Source organism: Pieris napi, chromosome 21 (assembly GCF_905475465.1).
Source record: "Pieris napi chromosome 21, ilPieNapi1.2, whole genome shotgun sequence".
NCBI classification, from domain to species: domain Eukaryota; kingdom Metazoa; phylum Arthropoda; class Insecta; order Lepidoptera; family Pieridae; genus Pieris; species Pieris napi.
The window spans coordinates 9,277,190-9,297,488 of record NC_062254.1 but is presented as its reverse complement, the minus strand read 5'-3'; the positions used below and the strand labels follow the sequence as shown (position 1 = coordinate 9,297,488).

At 35.3% G+C, this 20,299-nt stretch overlaps 1 long non-coding RNA gene across 1 annotated transcript; it reads left to right on the top strand.

The window, feature by feature from the left end:
- Positions 1 to 574: 574 nt before the first annotated feature.
- On the top strand, positions 575 to 2,787 carry LOC125060437. The gene is made up of 3 exons (XR_007118858.1): positions 575 to 682; positions 1,467 to 1,631; positions 2,694 to 2,787. It is a non-coding gene; the product is annotated as an uncharacterized LOC125060437 (long non-coding RNA).
- Positions 2,788 to 20,299: the final 17,512 nt, after the last annotated feature.

Sequence of the window (20,299 nt, the reverse complement as noted above, 5' to 3'; positions counted from 1 at the left end):
TTAGTGTCACATAAAAAATATACACATAAATAATTAATTGATTAAAAACAACCTAACGTTTGCATATTCTATGGGCTTCATACTTTCGATTGGTATAGAATTTATCTAATAATCATACCGGTGAAATGTTAAAATTTTTTTTTTTTATTATTAAATAAAATACTCTGGACTGAAATTTGCTAGGCAACCCATATGGATTATATTTATTGACATATTAAATTAAATATAAAATACGTTTAATTAAATAAGCATCTCGGTGAAGGTCGTTGTATATCGGGATCTTAGACCATGTACTTGTTTTCCTATATCAATAGTTATTTTGAATTTGAGTTTGTATGTCTGTATAATCTTAGCGTTGAGTTTCTTATTATGTACACGCTAAAGTTTCTTCTGTGACTTATATTTTTTATTGTCTGTGAATGTTATTTTTCACTATACATTACGATTTATCTTTGTTTAAACTTTACGGTGGATGTATCGATATGGCTATATATCACAGTAATTACTTCGAGTTGTAGTTTCATCTAAAGTTATGTTTTCAAAATTAAAATGTAAATTATAAAATTATTTTTTAGATTATGAACATAAAGCAGCGGAGTCTTGTGTGGAGATCGCTTGGCTGATATTGCATATATCAAGAGCTATTTTGTATGTGGAAGCATCGCATCAAATAAGCGAAGAGGTAAGTGTTAAGAAGCATGTTTAGATTACCATCCAGTGTGGGCTTTTAGATAATGTATTAACAGTAAGGATTTGCAACCATGACTCCTGTATCTAATCAAAGGAATTCGTATTTGTAAATAGTCAGGTAATATAATGTATTCATAACATAAAGATACAATATGTATCTTGTATTTTTTACGTTCTTAAATTAAACGTTTAGGCCCTTTCTCCACTGCTCCGGTCCGACGTCGGATACCGGAATGAGTCATGAGAAAAATATCGGAAGGCCGGATTGCGCTTCTCCACTATATCCGATCCAACAATAATCGTTTTTTAATTAACTAAAACCCATATACTATATTTTTTTAATAAAACGTTCTAAATTCTGAATATTGTATTGCCCTGGCTAGTTTATTACTTTTTTTATATTGTAGTTATAGTTCACTAATACTATGGTATAAAAATATAAATAAATAACAACATAATTTGGTTTGGTCCTGGTTATCCAGATTCTTTCAAATTAAAGAAACTATAAATAAACCTGTGAATAATAATGCGTGTGTAATAGTGATCGTAAAAAACCGGATGCCGGAGTAGTGGAGAAGCACATAAGTACTGTTGTGAGTTTCTAAATCGGATCGGTAATTAACGTTTGCCGGACCGGAGCAGTGGAGAAACGGCCTTATAATATCAGTAGATCACAAATGTACAGTGATTAAGGCCGTTTCAATTATATCTAGCCTTTGACGTTAATCTGGTCCATAAATTAATGTAATTAATTGACGTTTGTATAAATGATACAGGTAGACGCTATAAGGCATGAAGTAGGAGAATTATCTCTACTCGTCACATCAGTCGGTCAGAAGATTCCCTTAGAAGTTGACATATTTCAACTAGTCGTGTTAGAGAATTATCCTGAGACGAATCCGATGGGTTTCTTTACAGTTTCTCGGACATTGCTGGGTCCGGTATGTCACTATAATTTATTTATCTGACCTTAGGGCTCCCACACAAAACTGCGAATTCGCATCGCATCGCAAATATCTGCGAATTCGCACGAACGCACCGCAAGAAGTTCCGATCTGCTTCGCATCGCACATTCTTGCGATATTACGTCATCCTTGGTGACGCCATTTTAGTCCGCTCTTAGACAGCTTTAGAAAAAGACGCGTGGCGCCTCCGCCGCCTTTTTTGTTTATAAAAAAATTGCGGAATATGATATGGTTTTTAAATATTTTTAATTGAGGAGCGTTCCGTCCTTTGGGACACAAGTGATGAACATTATAAAAATAAATTTATTAAGCAAGATGCGTGGAAGAGCGTTTGTGAAAGCTTGCATCAGAGTTCATAATCGTAATAAATGAATGAACCCAGAATCTTCTTTTTCTTTTATATCTATTTAACAATAACAGCAGTGCAATAATCTTTTTGCGATCCATCTTACGCTTCCTAAAAACACGTCTAGTACGGCTGACTACGAAGGAATGGTCGCCCTACCAAACGGTTTGCCGCACTAAATCGTATCGCAGAAATTCGCATCGCATCGCAGTTTTGTGTGGGAGTCTTTAACTGCTAACTTTAATCTGACAGTGATAAAAGTAGTATATTTGTGGGTTTAAGCTTATATAAGCCTACTTTGCTTATATTTCATTTATACCTTATCCTTTCTATATGAGTCAGGGGTCAAACGAGCTGGCGGGCAGTTAGAAGCAAGTGCTTCCTACCGCCTTTGGACACCTTCAACGCTAAAAGGGTTACGGGTGTGTTACCTGCTTTTAAGGGAATGGTACGCTCGAATCGAAGTCCCCTAATTCGTATCGGTTTGCAAATATTAGTACTGAAAGCTGGTTTCACATTTTTTTTTAAAACGCTGTGATGTAGAATGCCAAGTGTCGAGGTGGTAAGGTATTTTGTATTCTGGCGATCCGATCATAGAATTCAGCTTCAGATCTACATTCGAACCACTAGGTTAATCTTGTGGCTAAGCATTATTAACATTACTTTGTGTTAAACTTACAATTTTTTTACAGATCTTTTCCACTTTTCTCACCTACGGCATTGTAATGGTGCAGATAAGTTCAAATTTCACTTAAAGTAATGAAAATAAACGTTTAAATTGTAAGTAAGGATGTGTTTATATTAAAGTACCTGAAATATCATTTCGTTAGAATAATTTAAATTATTGTAGGCTTGCTCTTGCTTCACATAACAACTTATACTTATTAGGCTTTACTTTTTGTACTGTACAAATGAAACTTATAGGTGGCATTGATATAATATCTACGAGTAATGTTATTTATTATACTACTCGAAGTAATACTCGAAACAGAATTAATTTTATGCGCGACCAACCAAGCTCCAGGCGATAAATCACTGCTTATATGGAAATTGTATTCGTTTTTACAACAAACTCCCAAGTGAAATTAGAGAATTTTCACTGAAAAAATTTAAAGCTCTCGTTAAACATAAATTAATCAATAAAGCTTTTTATAAATTTGAAGAATATTTAAATGATCCTAATCCTTGGGATTGACTTGCTCCAGTTCAAATAATTTATATGACTCAAAACTTAGCGATTAAAAGAATGGCGGAGAGTTCTTCTCACCTGCTCTACGCCCTTGACTTGCGAACTGGTAGTAAATGTAAATTAAGAATCAATTTAACATATTTTCTGTTGACGTTCATAAGTATACTTGTTTGCCTATATAAATAAAGTTATTTTGAGTTTGAGTTTATTCATAATGGAATTATTGACAGATTGAAGAAAAGACAAACAAAAAAAATCTCATCTTCTAATAATGTTTTCTTTCAGGTACTTGGAGTTGTGGTAAACTACTCTCTATTTCGGCTTAAAAAAGCTTCGTGTGGCTAATCCTTGTTTATGTTGTTGTAAATGATATTAATAGAAATTATAATACACCTAAACACAATAACGAGCGTTGTAAGCAACCATTTGGAAAATGTTTTAAATCTAAAACGTAATTTTATGAAATTTACTATGGGAAAGTAAATTTCACATAGTAAATTACCTAGGGAAGGAAAAGTATATTGGCTGAGAGTATGTAAAAGTTTTCTTATAGTCAATACACGAAAACCGCTGTGCGAGTTCGAAAAGTGAGTTACAGAATCGCAGGGCAGTCTTGAACTTGTGTCACAAGTTTAGTACTAAAATATGCGTACACTAGAAAGATATTTAGGTCATTTTAAATAGTGCTACCTACGGACATAACGTAGTTTAACACTTTGCTACGCAACTTTGCTATAAATTAGATAATATTTTTAAAGATAATTAAAGAATATATCATAAAGGAGCGGAGACAATATAATATATTGATCACTTCATTTGCCACTTTACGGATGGTGTTGTTGTTGCTTTTTAATCTTTTAACTTTGGATTTGAAATCGTTTCAATTGTCTTTTTTATTGTGTTTTATTAAAAATAAATAATTATATTATAACATAGTAATGGCACAAGTAGAGAAAATAGATTAAGTATTTGACGACACATTGGTCTAGTGGTTAGTACCCCTGACTGCGAATCCATGGGTCCCGGGTTCGATCCCCGGCTGAGACGAACGTCGATGTGATGAGCATTTGGTGTTGTGCTTAGGTCTTGGGTGTTCAAATATGTATTTATATGTCTATCTATCTATAATATGTATGTATATCCGTTGCCTAGTACCCATAACCAGTGGCGGATTTAAAGATTTGCCGCCCGTAGGCTATTCAATTTTTGCCGCCTCTAAATTTTGATATCTTAGTCCACAATCATATCAATTTTCTATCAATAAAATTCCAACTTTATAATTTGTGCTCCATCATCCTCGTTACATCAACTTTTCCCCCTAGTTATTATTATTGAGAACTATGGTACCGTGTTAGATATTAGATTATTTTTACAGCAAAGAATTATCAAAAAACATTATTTTAAGAAAAAATATCTCAATCGTATACCGTACGTCGTATACGTATAGTAGTAAGGTAAGGTATGTCTTAAAACTATACAATACTTACAAAATATGAATTAAGCTTACGTAAAATGTATGCAAATGTATGTTATTTGGCGAACTTTGATTAACATTTATTATTACACTCACTAGATATTGAACTAGTTTTTTATTTAATAAAAATTAGTCAATTTTAGTCAGTATTTTTATTAGACCATGGATATTATATCGATTGAATTGGGTAAGCAGATCTCATAATTATTAGGTACACGGAGAAAAAATTATAGCAGTTATCAGTGAGGAATATATGTAAAAATTACTAAATTTCGATTACAATATCGAATCGCGATATTCTAAAAGTTCATAATCATTAATGTATAATTAGTAAAGCGTTTAGGAATTGTTCATGCAGAGATGTTGAAATATTTATTAATTAGCACTGTATATGAGAAAATTTCGATTTTTGTTAAATATTTTAATTTCTCTCCAATTTTCGAAATTCGTATTATGTGTGTATAATAATGTTTTTTTTTAATTTGTAAACCGAAATAAAAAATTTATGAACTAAATTTGCCGCCCCTTAACATTTGCCGCCCTAGGCTCCAGCCTACTCAGCCTGCTGGTAAATCCGCCACTGCCCATAACACAAGCATCACCAGCTTAGCATGGGACTAGGTCAATTGGTGTGAATTGTTTAAAAAAAAAAAAAAAGTATTCTTAATAACATTTATAAAAAGAAGTTTGATAATTTATAAGAAGAAATATGACTAAAAATAAATAAGTTTTTAAAAACGTATCTGTTATAGCGATATTTTTTTTAAGACAAGCTAGAGATGTTAATTATAGATAAATATTAAATATTCTATTACTTTAGACATATTTACTTTATATTTGGCATGTGAAATAAACAGTATTTAAGGCTTTTTTACTTTTTATTTAAAAATTATTATATATTATTTAAATCTAATAAATATGTGTATCAAAAATTATAATATATTTACGTACGGAAATGAGATTGATATACAATTAATATTGTCTTTGAAAGAGTCTATTAAAAACTGGTCCGGAAAAGGGCTCTTCGAAATCTTGTTTAAATTATTTTTAATAATACCTTTGTAACGTTTACGTATATATAGTACATACATTTTGACGTCTCTCTCTACGTGTGTCATAATTATAATTCAGTGGCCATAACAGTACATTCATCAGCGTATAATTAAGATATGAGTATAATTATAGTCGATTGAATTTATCTTTGACATTGTTGCAGGTAATTTGCTACACGAGAACGTAGCAATCCGTCGACCAATTTACTCAATATCTGAGCTATACTCAACTCAGCCATGGGTGGGTCCTGCGTTGTAAATGGTTCATTTCTGTTTATATTGAGATTGTCACGTTTGTTTGGTTTGGCTCCTGTCAGATTAAAGCCAGTAGAAGATGGATGTCGTATTGAACCTTTGAAGTCTTCTAGATATGAATATATATTTATAGTGTTTCTTAGTAAGTACTTAGAAGTTTTATAAATAAACGGTGGTTCTACAACCTTTCAGGTCTGGGCCTCTGATGTCTGTATCAGATTCGTGATCATTTGTTTTTTTGAATAGGAAAGTAGGTGATCAACCTTCTGTGCCTGACACACGCCGTCGACTATTTTTATCTAAGGCATGCCGATTTCTTTTACCGAAAGAGTGCTATTGCGTACAAAGGCAGAAAGTGCATTGGTGCACCATAAGAGGTTCGAACCTACGGTCTCAGGGATAAGAGTCGTACCATTTTATATAGACTACAAATTATTATAATATTGAATAAGGGGCTTGAATTGAACCTGATTGAATGTTTGAATTACTTACGGCTGTGTAATTCAACTTCTTTAATGAGCGCATTAACAATTATTTCTAAGAGAAAACATCGTCATTAAACTGGCATGCCTTAGACTCCGAAATCCACGGCGTACAAGCTATCCAGTGATCACCTACTTTTATTACGTATATATTCATTAACTATATACTAGTATTAACAATTATGAAAACAGCTTAAGAAATCTTGTGCCAACGACTGCTTAACGTCACTGCTTTAACTTATTTCAGTCTCATATCTTAACTAATAACTTTTCAGATGGTATATATTTTACATATTCCTTCTTCGTCATAATTTATCCGGTCATAAAAGGGGAATTTCATATTATTACTTTGGTGTTCAGGACGATTGATTACACTGCGAAAACAATATTTTTGAACATCGCGATATTGAGCAGTAAACGAAGTTTGGAATCGTTGATAGATTGTGTTCCGGTAATTATTCTTTAATAAAAATATCACATGTGCACACACGTTTATAATTTTTAGTTTCTTATAGGAAATTTTGGAGTAATGGCGCTGGTGCCAGCTGTCATTATATTATGTCACAGAGCTCCTAAATTAACAACGTCAAAGTTTAATCAGTGTACAACCACTTGTGGTTTTTTAGATTTGCCAATATTACTAGATCTATAAATTACTTATAATCGTCAATTTGTAGATACTATTGTTATAGTAATTTATTAATATCAGCGCAATGACGTTAGTATAAGCTGCCATAGTCATTCTAATTTAATAACGTTGACACTCCTTCGTATAACTGCCGTTTGACTCTCTAATGGATTCGGGATTGCTCGCGGAACAAGTTCACGAAAAATAATACAGGCACTGGTTGTTGCGGACCCCAGCCTGCACGGCACTCAAAAGTCAAAATCAGATTAGGGTAAAAACCCCTTCAGCGAGAACTTTGTACTACACTCACTCCGGTGAGCGTCTATCCTGCCCTTCAGGCGATTGACCACCCCACGACGGCCCTACGGCTCACGGCTAGTCGCGGGAACGCGCCCATTCCAGCCGAGCTACGTTCCCTAAAACAGCCCGAGCTGAGCTGGAGCATAAGGCCAGCAGCGAGAATCAATCCTAAAAAAATGCGACCCTCAGTTCAATAGAGCGGTCGAACCAAGAAAAAGCCTTTAAAAAGTAGATTCTAATTTCAAAATTACTTGGTTGATCTTACGCAAATTTTTAAGTTTTTGTTAAATCGTGCTTTATTAAGTCTTACCCTCTTTTCCCATAGATTGTTTTGGCTTACTTTACGACTTTAATCAATTGCATTATTTGAATTCATGTCTATGATAATAAAAGCCTTTTGTTAAACTTTATCTAATTTAACTTTATTTAACCAATTTCTGTAAAGTTGCATATAGTAGATCATTTTTCGAAAAATACACGCACAATTTTTATTTTATTTTAATTGGATACTTCAAATATTCGTTGATGGTTAAAAATATCCCTGAGAGAGTAAAACGTTGTTGTCCGTTGGGTTTGAACGAATTTGATTGTTATTGGTCAGCAATCTATATATATATAAATGAATTGCTGTTCGTTAGTCTCGCTAAAACTCGAGAACGGCTGGACCGATTTCGCTAATTGTGATCTTGAAATATCTGTGGAAGATCAGGGAAGGTTTAAGGCTGATTCATGCTACACCGTGTCTCGACCGGGCCGTGCCCCGGCCGGGGCACGGTCTAAAATTAATGATATACTTTTGTATGAAGTAATTCATGCCTGACCGTGGCTCGGCCGGGGCACGGCCGGGGCACGGCGTTGTAATGTCGGTGGGTATTGTTTCCCGGCTCCGGAACGGTCCGGACCCGGCACGTCGTAACATGAACGTAGGCGCCCGGGCACCCGCAGAGCAGTCAACGTCAAATCTTAGTGAGGTTAAATTTTTTTTTGTTTTTTTTTTTGACAAAAACAGATATAGTCGTCCAAACACGTACGTGCGTACACCCAAACAGCCCGGTGTAACATGAACCACTGTCCCGGCCGGCGCACGGTGGACGTGTCCCGGCCGAGGCCCGGCCCGGTCGCGACACGGTGTACCGTGAATCATCCTTTAAACGGTGGGAAACGTAAATAACAGTTAAAGAAACATACTAAAAACGACAATTGACAATTATCCAAAAAAAACTATTCTTAGTTGGGAAATTTGTTATTATATAAAAAATGTTATTGTAGATGCTTTCAGAAATATGTGTTTCATAGTATTACTATGTAGTATGCTGTAAGAGGTCCGATCTCTTTGGTCTGTTTAACAAGTTTTGACACAAATATATGTTGGTGAAACAAAGTTCACGGGGTCATCTAGTAACATAATATATGTAAGCTAACATGCGTAGAGAAGAATATACATTATTTGTGCGTTCCTTTTTCAGATAAATAAAAACAAGAATCTTGCAAGAGAGCGATGGCGATCTGTTTTGATCGCATTTTTGAAGTTATACTTCTTTAGGCGCGTTATGAAAATTTGATGAGAGTGAAATTTTACGATGCGCGCGCACCTATGACACAAAATTCGGAGTGTGATTATAGCGTGCGCAATCTACAAAAGAAATAGAATATAAGCTAACTTCACGCATATTCTATTTCTTAGCTTAGCAGCTTAACAAGAATTTTGAATATCCATGACAATTGACATCTGACATTGACATTTACCTTTTAAACAAATATAGGAGTTTGAATTATTGTTTAAAATAAAAGATTATCTATGTATCTAGTTATTTTCATTATACAAGTGCGAATTTTATATGTGCGTCTGAATTATAATCAGAAGTGATTTAAATTTAATATCTAAATCAAAACTAATTAATATGATAAAATATTTGTGAAAAAACTGTGCCAACCTTCCTGAGTGCTTCAATACAATGGGTCCCCGTAACAAGTCGGAAAATGCATATATTATCTATATAATGGTGTTCCTTTTACTCAATTAGGTACAATACTTTTTAAATCATTGAAATCGGTTAATTGGTTGCGAAGATATTACATATTTTGTGCAAGCCAACCGCGGCGCGGCCGAAATGCTCATGTGACGTCACGATTTCCCAACCGCCCTTGCGCTCGCTCTCCGCCATTCATTTATTAAAGTTCACTCGATCTGCGCGGGTCGTGTTGTGGTTTTGTGGTTTTTATGTGAAAATATGCCGCATTATAAGTACTGTATAGTACCGAAATGTACTAATACTTCAACTAGTACACCTGAAAAACTGTTTTTTTAATGTGCCAAGGGACCTGAAAGTGCGCAAAAAATGGTGTACTGTCATGAAGAGGGGTGACAGTACACCTTACATTACTCATGTGGCAAACAGTATCTTAGTAAAACTTGTTTGTACGAATGTTAAAGAAAAATACAGGGTCATACTAGGTATATTTCAATGAATAAATAAATGATAAAAAGTGTAAGTAGTGAAATTTCTAATAACCCTTCCTCAGTAGTCTGGTAAAACCCAGGGTCGTACTGAGGCTCAACTAAATGAAATGTGCCGTTCCCGGGAATATTTCCCAATGCCGGAATAAAGGGGAACATTCCCGCTTTGGGGAATATGTATCTGTAGGTAATAAAACTGAAGCCAAAGTGAATTCTATACATTGAATATTTTTTTGAATAATCAAGTTATGGAGAGCTCCATATACGCAATAGAAACCAAAAATATTGTTTTTGAATTTCTTGTCTGTCTGTCTGTCTGTTGAAAGCTTTTCACGCGAAAACCGCTAGACGTATTTTACGCCTTTTTTTTAAAACTCTTTGCGAATATTTTTACAATACGTTTAGTTTAGCCACCACTGCTCTTACTTCTGGTTCCAGACGTTTTCCTCTTTCCATAGCGACTGTCTCCTGTATGGATGCCCCGAAAATCTGTTCAACTAAAACACCATCAGTCTTGCAGTTTGCAGTTTCGTGAATTTTTGACGGCGTTACTCTGCAGTATCTTAGTTCCCTTCACAATGGTGAATCAGCTTGCGATAATGTTGCTTCTTCTGCTTTGCTACAGTCTTCTATAGTCAATAAAATTAGCTGCATCGTTTATATCTATACCCTCTTTTCTAAACTCACTTATTAATACATGTAATGACATTTTTTTAACGCGCTTTGTAGTACGCAATAGGCTGCCAGCTGGTTATGATATATATATAGATTTTTCTTGTACTGTTTTTTTACAGCTTCTACAAATTGACCTTTGACATAACTGTCATCTTGATTTTTGGGTGTGCCTGATCCCATATCTTTAGTCTTTATAAATTTTAAAGTGGTGCCCACCGTAGCTAATTTAGGCTTAGTCCAATAACATTTTTTTCTGTTGGGGATGGTTCCTCGCTTCGTTTGTAAAGCTTCATAAGAACATGCTACACCGTGCTTACAACCTCCCAGTTGAGCAGCACAATCATGACATTGAATGTTTAGTATTATTTCTTGTGTTTCATCACAAGTAAATGTGCAGCAATAAGCTTTACCCTTTATTTTATGTTCAGGTGTAATTTTTGCTTTGACTGTGCATATATCTCCTGTTTTTTGCACTTGAACAAATCCCACAGCTTCATCACCATATGATTCACGCCCTGACCTGAAAAAAAATATCGTAAACGTTTAGAATACGTATACATTAGCGATCTCATTAGGATTGCTTGTTAAAACAATCTAAGGTAAACGAATAAAGTATACCTACCGATTACTTTGTTTCTTATATTCATTTGCACTGACAAAACTAGACGACAACAATACGCAAGTCAATGAGATTGAAATGAAATTAATCATTTCGTCGGGCACTTTTCTTACTTACCTACCAGAAATGTGCTGTCAGTTGCCTACTAACAATACTAGGAACTAACTCCCAATAAGATTTCCGACTGGCAATGCACCCAGAAACATTTAGAAGAATATTCCCGGTAACATGTTCATATCCATAAACCTTACTGGGAATTTTCCCGGGCCTGAATACGACCCTGTATTCCTGACCTACTTATTATCCTGCTGTTTTGATTAGGTTGATAATGAGATTTGCTTACCTCTGAAGTTTCCAACCACGAATTTCAGCGCTTGTGTAGTTTAAATGATTACTAAGATAATCAAATACCATTTAGGTAGATTATCGGATTGCGCTTGCTCATAACCGATATCTACCTTATTTCTACCACTGATTTGTTATATTATAATAAAACCTTCTAATATTAAACAAATCAAATCACTTATTAATCGAGTGGGTATAAACTGGTGACGTTACGCTCCGTGTTGGACGAGTATCGCGAACAGAATAAACAGCGCGGGGCGCGCTGTGGTTCGGCGGCAAGCGTTGAGATATTGTGACGTCATCGCTTGCATTCGCGCGGTCAGTAAACCTTGTTCGGTATTTTTCCCATAACTTTGTCAGTTTTGGTCGTAGAACAAATTTTTTTGCACCTTATGTTTTCGTTTCTCAAGGACTATAAAACTGCATTTATAACATAAAACCATTACGGGTCCCCATTGAGGTTAACTATCCGTAGGTATTATTGTTGATTAAAACTGAAACATGAACCATTATTCATTGCTTATGTTTATTGCGTTTGTTACAGCAACGTTTTAGAAATATTCTATATATCAATAATTGAGAACAAAGATTTAAGCACGAATACTAATAAGGAGAAAATGAAGGCTTGGAGCGATATAACAGAGAAGTAAACATTTTAATAAGTACCTGCATCTCAAAAAAATGACCACATTATTTAATCAAAACATGTAATTTTTCAGATTTAATCTAGCAAATATAAGGACAAGAGACAAAAAACAATTGATGAATCAGTGGAAGTGCACTAAATTGAATACAAAAAAAGAGTTGTCATCTTATCGCCGTGAAACATCTAAAACTGGAGGTAGAACAAAGCCACCATCACCTTCTCGAGACACAATGGATATGGCAGAGATGATACCGCAACGGTTTGAAGTAGATTTCAATGAATTTGATTGTGATGGTGTCGAGGTAGGAATGTTAATTATAAATATGATGTATGGTGATGTTCAAGGTTCAACCTTTCAAGCATAGGCATATGCTCACAACAGTACTTTATTCCCCTACAGGTAGTTAGAGATATTGTAATACCTCAAAACATCCATGTTGCACTTGTAGTACCGAAACTCTGTCCAGCCAGAAGTGAGCCCATTCCCACTTATAATGGACAGTGGGTATAATACACCTTAATACCTGAGTGCGAACCACTCACCATGATACTTAAATTAATAGATGTTATTTATATATTTCAGGTTATTACAAATAAAATCATTTTGGAAACAATTGATATCCCAAAAGCAAATAAAGCCAACAATGACAAGGTAATAAATCAGTTTTGACATAACTTGAATACTAAAAAAGCCAAACAAAGGTGTGCACAACAGTGACAACATAACTTAACAATTTCATTATTTTGTAGGATTAAAGAAAGGTTAAAGAAAATCATGTCGAACTGAACAACAAGAATCCCCAAACAACTCCAAAGAAACCTACAAGGAAGACACCGGTATTATATTTAAATTATCTCTATCTCTAAATAGAATAAAAGAAAGTTGCTATCCAGGTCTGTAGCATGTGCTACAAATTATATTATATTAATATAAATGTGTTAAAAAATTTATAATATGAATTATAAAAAAATTTAAGTTTTGCATGGACAGAGCTTAAATTAATATTCTCTTATTTGTTGCAGAAAGCAAGTAGTAGTTTTAGTTTTGGAGAAGCCTCGTAGATGCACAACCAAGTAATGATTAATTTAAAATTACAAACCGAAATTCTGATGAAGACAGTCACTTAAAAATAAATAGTATAATGAAATAAAAATGTTTTAAAGATAAATAGTGTTTTATTTGTTTAATGTAAGAGAATAATAATAAATATTTATTTAATTAATTTTTCAAATGTAAACTGAACTTTATTGACTTTAATGACTCCTTTTCCAGTCTTTGATTATTTAATTGTAATTAATTATTTGCATGCAATCAAAAACTATTTTTAATAATGCCAAAGAAGTATAACTTCTTACGCGCGTACATAAGTACACGCACCCTTTTTTTTTATCTTACTACGAGTTGGATGTCTTTTCCTTCCGTATATATTCTACCGAAAATTCAAAGGTATCGGTTATTTAAATTAGAAAATATTTGAATTAGTTCACGCGTTCAAACGAAAGTTTAAAAAAGAACTTTCACTGCTCTATACTTTCTTAAATATCTTGTTTACTTACTGGAGGTTAGGACGATATTAGTTATGATAATTCAAGCCAAAATCCTAACCAAAAATAAAAAGAAGTGCGTGCGTACAAAGTACACATGTCAGAAGTGAAACTTCTTTGGCAAACAAATTTTTAAGTTTTTTTCATATTTATACAAATCTAAAACTTTAGATTTTTTACACTTTTAGGGAGGGAAAAAAGAAGATATATTAGGTATTTAATCAATTTAATTGTCATTAAAATATTAAAAGTGTCGAAAATTAATATTTTAAATTTATTTCTTCGATAATAAGAACACGTGGCATTTTAATTTACAATTCGTCATTTCAGATTTAAATATTTTATTTTGCATAAAATATAAAATAATAATATTTCATAAATTCTTTTGACGAAATTTTAATTTTAAAAATTTCTATAAAGTAATTGGCCCTTGTTACTCTCTCTCAATCGGTCTCAATCGTGACGCCAATATTACTATTATTATTGAGTTTCATTCGTAAAAATTTTACCCTCATGCGCCTAAAGAAGTTTCACTTCTAAGTAAGAAAAGTAAGAAGCTAATGGAAACAATTTAGTTTTGAGCATTACTACCATTCCAATGACGCAGCCACTTGGCCCCCAAAACTACAGAACGCCACCTTTGCTATTCGCGCACTATCCCTTGCGTGTCTTTAATAACAAATTTTTTTTTTTTGAGAAAATGAAAACATAATATTTAAACGTGATTTTATTGTATTTCTTTCAGTGGCCATGTTCGCTGAATGTTTTCTAAATATTATCATTCTACTTTCACAAGCCCTGATTGAGCTCAAGACGAGTTTTATAAAATTTGAAATTCAAAAGTATATGGAAACCATTAAATTTGAACTAATGGATATTATTGCTGACATTAAATCAGGTATTTACCTAAACATCTTACAACATTTTAGTCTCATAATACATTTTTTAAAACCTTAAGGCCTATTTCAATATGTATTTTGTATTTAAAAAAATTGTTTTGCGGAATTTAAATAAAAATGTCTCGTAACTATCACAACTAGTACTATATATACAACGCCAGTGAACGTTGATGATTTTTAATTAGAAAATAACTAGCTGTGCGCTGAGCCTGAGGTGGCAGTGAGATGGCGGTGTAGTGTAAGAATTAGTAGAATAGGTCACATGTCCTAAAGGAACCAGAGATCTCCACGATGGCAATACCTGTAAAAGTTTAAATGCTTTAGAATATTATGAGCGGCGAATCTCAGCAAATATCTTATGTTGAGGATGCGCGGTGGGCACTGAGGTGGAGGGATGAAGGGTTTAAAACCTGAGATTTTTTTGCACAGATAAAAAGCCCACACCCCCGATGTGTGATATTCGTATATCTGTTTGTGCTCTCAGCAAGGCTTTCGTGAGCACATGTAACATCTTTTTTAAATACAACACATCCGACAATGTATTGGCTGTGACTTTAGCATCAATGTTTACAGCTAATTTAGTAGGTACCGTCTACAACGTCGCAGCAGCGATTACATCGACAGGTAATATACTCACGTTATTTTGGCACCATTGCTTCTCTAAATGTTTTTGAGCTGAGTAAGTTATAATGCATGCGGCGCGATTTGTTGGCGCGCCCTTTGAAAGTGCTGTGTGGCCGAAAGTTTTTTGCCAGTTCTTCTTGCCCGCTCTACGCCTTTGACTTGCGAACTGATAGTAAATGTAAATTTAGAATTAATTTAACTTCTTTTCTGACGATTAGTGTAGGTACTTGTTTATTGTGTACTTATTTTGAGTTTGAGTTTGTATGTCTGTATAATCTTAGCGTTGATTTTCTTTTTATGTATACGCTAAAGTTTCTTCTGTGACATATATTTTTTATGGTCTGTGAATGTTATTTTTCACTATACATTACAATTTCTCTTTGTTTAAACTTTACGGTGGATGTATAGATATGGTCACCGTAATTACTTCGAGTTGTAGTTTCGTCTAAAGTTATGTTTTCAAAAATAAAATGTAATCCTTTTTTAAATTATTTTTTAGATTATGAACATAAAGCAGCAGAGTCTTGTATGGAGATCGCTTGGCTGATGTTTCATATAATAAGAGCTATTTTGTATGTGGAAGCATCGTATCAAATAAGCAAAGAGGTAAGTGTTAAAAAGCTTGTTTAGATTATCATCCAGTGTGGACTTTTTTTTTTTTTTTTATGTAATAGGAGGCAAACGGGCAGGAGGCTCACCTGATGTTAAGTGATACCGCTCGTCCATGGACACTGCGTTGCCGGACTTTCAAGAATTGGTACGCTCTTGTCTTGAAGGACCCTAAGTCGAATTGGTTCGGAAATACTTCTGTGGGCAGCTGGTTCCACATAGTGGTGGTGCGCGGCAAAAACTGCCTTAGAAAACGCTCTGTTGTGGAACGACGGACGTCGAGGTGATACGGATGGTACATCTCTACGCAACGCCAAGGGATCAAGCCGCACGGAAAGTGACTGGTCGTCGACGATTCGAACCGCTCTTCGTTGAATACGGTCAAGTGGAAGGAGCTGGTACTGGGGAGCTCCCGCCTAGAGGTGAGAGCAGTACTCCATATGGGGCCGAATTTGCGCTTTATATAGTTGCAAGCGGTGGCCCGGAGTGAAGTACCGTCTCGCCTTGCTGAGCACACCAAGCTTTTTGGAGGCTAATTTAGCCTTTCCTTCCAGATGACCGCGAAACTGAACGTTATTCGATATGTCAACGCCCAGTATTCCGATGCTAGCTGAGGCTTTAAGGAGAGTGTCTTCAAAGAGGGGAGTAGCGACAAAGGGAGTTTTTTTAGCGGAAAACGCGCATACTTGTGTCTACTTGGGGTTAAATTGGACTAGATTTAGTCTACCCCAGTCCAAGACTCCACGTAGAAGAGTTTCGACTTCAGACACAAGTTTGTTCCGGTACTCATCGACAACAGCCCGAGAAATACCTGCCCGGCCAGTGTAAAAAGTATCCCCAGTGCTGTCGTCCGCATAGCAATGAATGTTGCTAAGCTGCAACATATCATTGATATGCAGAATAAACAGGGTCGGGGATAGGACACAGCCTTGTGGGACACCAGCATTCACAGGTTTCAGGTCGGAGCATGCTCCGTCGATGACGACTTTGATGCTCCGGTCAGCGAGAAAGCTGGAAATCCAGTTGCATAATTTCTCAGGGAGCCCATAGGCTGGAAGCTTCGAGAGCAGTGCTCTGTGCCACACCCGATCGAAGGCTTTTGCTATGTCCAAACTTACCGCCAGCGCCTCCCCCTTGGACTCAATTGCCTCTGCCCACCTATGTGTAAGGTATACAAGGAGGTCACCAGCTGAGCGACCACGACGAAAGCCGTACTGAGAATCGCTAATCAGCTGGTGGCCCTCTAGATACCTCAGGAGCTGGCTGTTAATAATGGTTTCCATTATTTTGGAGAACAAGGAGGTTATAGCTATTGGGCGATAGTTGGACGGATCAGAGCGATCGCCTTTTTTAGGGATCGGATGTATCGAAGCGATCTTCCAGCACTTCGGAACAGTACCGAGCGTGTAAAGGTACCGGAAAAGGCGCGTTAGGACCGGAGCCAACTCAGGAGCACAAGTACGCAGCACAATTGGAGGGATGCCATCGGGCCCGCTCGATGGATGTCCAAGGAAGACAAAGCTTTACGGATAGCACGTTGCCGGAATATAACTTCGGGCATCGTAGTATCACACCGCAATAATGTCGGTGGTTCCTTCCCTTGATCATCCAAAGTGGAGTTCGACGCAAAGAGACAGCCTAGAAGATCGGCCTTCTCTTTCGCGGTATGGGCCAGTGAGTCATCCTCCCTATGCAGTGGTGGAATTGAGGGCTGACAGAAATTCCCTTGGACAGCTTTGGCAAGAGACCAGAAGGCTCGAGTTCTCGAAGGGAGGTGGGCCAATTTCTCACCAAATCTGGCAATGTGCTCTGACTTTGCTTTAGCGATTTCTCGCTGAATTGTATGCTTTTTTACGTTCGCCGATAGTCACATCACAGGATGTCACCGCTTCTGCCCAGGCTTTGAAGCATTCACGCTTACGGCGCAAAGCCGCTTTGCAAGAACGCCTAAACCAAGGCTGGGACTTGCCACCGACCGGCACCGCAGAGAATGGAATAAAGAGTTCCATACCCTGCAGGACCACCTCGGCGACAGAGTTAGAGACTTTTAGAGTTTGTATTAAGAGCAAGGATTTGCAACCATGACTCCTGTATCTAATCAAAGTAATTTGTATTTGTAAATAGTCAGGTAATATAATGTATTCATAACATAAAGATACAATATGTATCTTGTATTTTTTACGTTCTTAATTTAAACGTTTAAAATATTAGTAGATTAGAAATGTGGAGGATAGTGACTAAGGCCGTTTCAATTATATCTAGCCTTTGACGTCGTAATCTCCAGGTCCATAAATTAATGTATTTAATTCAATATTTGTATAAATGATACAGGTGGACTCTATAAGGGATCAAGTAGGAGAATTATCTCTACTCGTCACATCGGTCGGTCAGAAGATTCCCTTAGAAGTTGACATATTTCAACTAATCGTGTTAGTGAATTATCCTGAGACGATTCCGATGGATTTCTTTACAGTGTCTCGAACATTGCTGGGTCCGGTACGTCACTATAGTTTATTTTTCTGCCCTTAAATGATTAATTTAATCTGACCGTCATAAAAGTTAGTTAAGTTACATTTGTAGGTTTAAGGCTGATTAAAAAACCTACTATGCTTATATTATATTTATACCTTATCATTATATATGGGTCAGGGATCAAACGAGCTGGCGGGCACAGAAAGAAGTGCTTCCCGCCGCCTTTCGACACCTGCAACGGTAAGAGGGTTACGGGTGTGTTTAAAGGGAATGGTACGCTCTTCTATCGAAGTCCCTTAATTCGTATCGGATTGCAATTATTTCTACTGAAAGCTGGTTCCACTTTTTTTTTAAAAAAACGTTGTGATGTAGAATGCCTAGTGTCGCGGTGGTAAGGTATTTTGTATTCTGGCGATCCGATCATAGAATTCAGCTTCAGATCTACATTCGAACCACTAGGTTAATCTTGTGGGTAAGCATTGTTAAACACTGCTTTGTGTTAAACTTACAATTTTTTTACAGATCTTTTCCACTTTTCTCACCTACGGCCTTGTTATGGTGCAGATAGATTAAAATTTCCCTTAAAGAAATGAAAATAATAGTTTAAATTGTAAGTATAAGGATGTGTTAATATGAAAGTACTTGATATATCCTTTCGTTAGAATAATTTAAATAATATTAGGCTTGCGTATGCCTCTATACTTATTAGACTGTACTTTACTAATGAACCTTATAGGTGGCATTGATGTAATATACCTACGAGTAATGTTAATTATTATAATACTCGAAGTATAGTATAATACTCGAAACAGAACCAATTTCAAGCGCGTGACCAACCAAGCTCCTGACGATAAACCACTCCTTATATGGAAATTGTATTCGTTTTTACAACAAACTCCCAAGCGAAATTAGAGAATTATCACTGAATAAATTCAAATCTCTTTGAACGTAAATCAATCAATAAAGCTTTTTACAAATTTGACGAATATTTAAATGATCCTAATCCTTGGGATTGACTTACTCCAGTTCAAACAATTTCTATGACTCTAAACTTGGCGATTAAAAAGAGTGGCGGAAAGTTTGTGGCCAGTTCTTCTTGCCCGCTCTACGCCCTTGACTTGCGAACTGGTAGTAAATGTAAATTTAGAATCAGTTTAACATATTTTCTGTTGACGTTCATAAGTATACTTGTATAAATAAAGTTATTTTGAGGTTGTGTTTATTCATAATGGGGTTATTGAGTCACCAATCAAGAAAAGACAAACAAAATAAGCTCATCTTCTAATAATGTTTTCTTTCAGGTACTTGGAGTTGTGGTAACCTACTTTCTATTTCGGCTTAAAAAGCTTCGTGTGGTTAATCCTTTTGTATGTTGTTGTCAATGATATTAATAGAAATTATAATACACATAAACACAACAACGAGCGTTGTAAGCAACCATTTGGAAATTCAAAACAAAAAAGGAAAAATAAAACAATCTAAAGTTCACAGTTATATTTACGATCTAGAACTTATAGTTTTCCAATGTTTAAAAAAATTAAAATATGATATTGCTTACACCGGTGTCGTTTTTTTAATTTTAACGATTCGTCACAACAATGTTGCTGTTGCTTCGAGTTTACTAGGTTTTTATATGTGAGTTCGTATAAATCTATATACAATGTATGTAAAGATTATATATGCTATTGTGAACATATATATAAGTATTAATGTTAGTTATACATAATTATAAATGCTTGTTTTGAATAATATACTAAAGTTTGTAACCTTTCACTCGGAAGGAGTTTTTGTAACTATTTTAGAAGTTCAACACAGTGGAATTTGAAGAAGCACATTTTAATAAACTATTTAGAAATAAATATTTTTGTCAGAAAAATCTTTCTGGAAATTCCATACGTTACAGATAAAATAAAATAATCGGCCTTAGAACCTTGTGCATGTTAAAATCAAGAATTAAGTATAAGTTGTTTAAAAAATGTTTTAAATCTAAATCGTAATTTTCTGAAAATTACTATGGGACTTTAAT